Source organism: Salmo salar, chromosome 08 (genome assembly GCF_965601325.2).
Source record: "Salmo salar chromosome 08, fSalSal1, whole genome shotgun sequence".
Classification (NCBI taxonomy): Eukaryota; Metazoa; Chordata; class Actinopteri; order Salmoniformes; family Salmonidae; genus Salmo; species Salmo salar.
The window spans coordinates 1312501-1315000 of NC_138298.1; the positions used below are offsets into that span (position 1 = coordinate 1312501).

General features: G+C 43.0%; 7 non-coding genes across 7 annotated transcripts in view; all 7 read left to right on the forward strand.

The window, feature by feature from the left end:
- Window positions 1-52, forward strand: part of LOC145885608 (5S ribosomal RNA) — a 119-nt gene extending 67 nt beyond the window's left edge. The window contains exon 1 of the ribosomal RNA XR_014397191.1: window positions 1-52. This exon is cut by the window's left edge and continues 67 nt beyond it. This is a non-coding gene — a ribosomal RNA (5S ribosomal RNA).
- Window positions 53-191: 139 nt separating this feature from the next.
- LOC145882437 (5S ribosomal RNA) lies at window positions 192-310 on the forward strand. Its single transcript, XR_014394005.1, has one exon. It is a non-coding gene; the product is annotated as a 5S ribosomal RNA (ribosomal RNA).
- A 139-nt stretch (window positions 311-449) lies between these two features.
- On the forward strand, window positions 450-568 carry LOC145885312 (5S ribosomal RNA). Its single transcript, XR_014396893.1, has one exon. It is a non-coding gene; the product is annotated as a 5S ribosomal RNA (ribosomal RNA).
- Window positions 569-977: 409 nt separating this feature from the next.
- Window positions 978-1096, forward strand: LOC145884603 (5S ribosomal RNA). The gene has a single exon (XR_014396181.1). It is a non-coding gene; the product is annotated as a 5S ribosomal RNA (ribosomal RNA).
- Window positions 1097-1235: 139 nt separating this feature from the next.
- On the forward strand, window positions 1236-1354 carry LOC145854049 (5S ribosomal RNA). The gene has a single exon (XR_014374934.1). It is a non-coding gene; the product is annotated as a 5S ribosomal RNA (ribosomal RNA).
- A 409-nt stretch (window positions 1355-1763) lies between these two features.
- Window positions 1764-1882, forward strand: LOC145854050 (5S ribosomal RNA). Its single transcript, XR_014374935.1, has one exon. It is a non-coding gene; the product is annotated as a 5S ribosomal RNA (ribosomal RNA).
- Window positions 1883-2021: 139 nt separating this feature from the next.
- Window positions 2022-2140, forward strand: LOC145886635 (5S ribosomal RNA). Its single transcript, XR_014398220.1, has one exon. It is a non-coding gene; the product is annotated as a 5S ribosomal RNA (ribosomal RNA).
- The last annotated feature ends 360 nt before the right edge of the window (window positions 2141-2500 follow it).

Below are 2500 nucleotides of genomic sequence, written 5' to 3' on the forward strand. Positions count from 1 at the left end.
CTGGTTAGTACTTGGATGGGAGACCGCCTGGGAATACCAGGTGCCTTAAGCATTTTGTCCACGAGGGGGTGCTCTTGCACAATTTCATCAGCAACACTGCCTTGTATTAAGCATTTAATGATGAATTGACTAAATGTCTGTTTTATCAGACTCACTTTGACTATATATGTTGTAGCAAGAGATTGTTTCTCGCTTACGGCCATACCAGCCTGGGTACGCCCGATCTCGTCTGATCTCGGAAGCGAAGCAGGGTCGGGCCTGGTTAGTACTTGGATGGGAGACCGCCTGGGAATACCAGGTGCTGTAAGCATTTTGTCCACGAGGGTGTGCCCCTGCACTATTTCATCAGCAACACTGCCTTGTAGTAAGCATTTAATGATGAATTGACTAAATCTCTGTTTTATCAGACTCACTTTGACTATATATGTTGTAGCAAGAGATTGTTTCTCGCTTACGGCCATACCAGCCTGTGTACGCCCGATCTCGTCTGATCTTGGAAGCTAAGCAGGGTCGGGCCTGGTTAGTACTTGGATGGGAGACCGCCTGGGAATACCAGGTGCTGTAAGCATTTTGTCCACGAGGGTGTGCTGTTGCACTATTTCATCAGCAACACTGCCTTGTAGTAAGCATTTAATGATGAATTGACTAAATGCAGCTTCCTGCCTTTTTAATAGGATCAAATTTCCTTGTGTTTTCAATTAGCATCTGCCTTGTATTTATAAGACAAACAAGAATATTGTTGCTGAATGCAGCTTGTGTGTGCTTTATGCTCCTTTGCCCTGTTCAAATGATGAAAGGAAATAAAGTTTGTATTTTATCCAACTACCTGTGCTAAAAAGTGATGGGAACGGTGTTTGTAATTTCTTTTACTTTTTCAGTGACACAAAGTTCAAGCTGCTTATCTAATTGGTGAAAATGCAATGTCTGTTTATCACACTCACTTTGACTATATATGTTGTAGCAAGAGATTGTTTCTCGTTTACGGCCATACCAGCCTGTGTACGCCCGATCTCGTCTGATCTCGGAAGCTAAGCAGGGTCGGGCCTGGTTAGTACTTCGATGGGAGACCGCCTGGGAATACCAGGTGCTGTAAGCATTTTGGCCACGAGGGTGTGCTCTTGCACTATTTCATCAGCAACACTGCCTTGTAGTAAGCATTTAATGATGAATTGACTAAATGTCTGTTTTATCAGACTCACTTTGACTATATATGTTGTAGCAAGAGATTGTTTCTCGCTTACGGCCATACCAGCCTGGGTACGCCCGATCTCGTCTGATCTCGGAAGCTAAGCAGGGTCGGGCCTGGTTAGTACTTGGATGGGAGACCGCCTGGGAATACCAGGTGCTGTAAGCATTTTGTCCACGAGGGTGTGCCCCTGCACTATTTCATCAGCAACACTGCCTTGTAGTAAGCATTTAATGATGAATTGACTAAATGCAGCTTCCTGCCTTTTTAATAGGATCAAATTTCCTTGTGTTTTCAATTAGCATCTGCCTTGTATTTATAAGACAAACAAGAATATTGTTGCTGAATGCAGCTTGTGTGTGCTTTGTGCTCCTTTGCCCTGTTCAAATGATGAAAGGAAATAAAGTTTGTATTTTATCCAACTACCTGTGCTAAAAAGTGATGGGAACAGTGTTTGTAATTTCTTCTACTTTTTCAGTGACACAAAGTTCAAGCTGCTTATCTAATTGGTGAAAATGCAATGTCTGTTTATCACACTCACTTTGACTATATATGTTGTAGCAAGAGATTGTTTCTCGCTTACGGCCATACCAGCCTGGGTACGCCCGATCTCGTCTGATCTCGGAAGCTAAGCAGGGTCGGGCCTGGTTAGTACTTGGATGGGAGACCGCCTGGGAATACCAGGTGCTGTAAGCATTTTGTCCACGAGGGGGTGCTCTTGCACTATTTCATCAGCAACACTGCCTTGTATTAAGCATTTAATGATGAATTGACTAAATGTCTGTTTTATCAGACTCACTTTGACTATATATGTTGTAGCAAGAGATTGTTTCTCGCTTACGGCCATACCAGCCTGGGTACGCCCGATCTTGTCTGATCTCGGAAGCGAAGCAGGGTCGGGCCTGGTTAGTACTTGGATGGGAGACCGCCTGGGAATACCAGGTGCTGTAAGCATTTTGTCCACGAGGGTGTGCCCCTGCACTATTTCATCAGCAACACTGCCTTGTAGTAAGCATTTAATGATGAATTGACTAAATGCAGCTTCCTGCCTTTTTAATAGGATCAAATTTCCTTGTGTTTTCAATTAGCATCTGCCTTGTATTTATAAGACAAACAAGAATATTGTTGCTGAATGCAGCTTGTGTGTGCTTTGTGCTCCTTTGCCCTGTTCAAATGATGAAAGGAAATAAAGTTTGTATTTTATCCAACTACCTGTGCTAAAAAGTGATGGGAACAGTGTTTATAATTTCTTCTACTTTTTCAGTGACACAAAGTTCAAGCTGCTTATCTAATTGGTGAAAATGCAATGTCTGT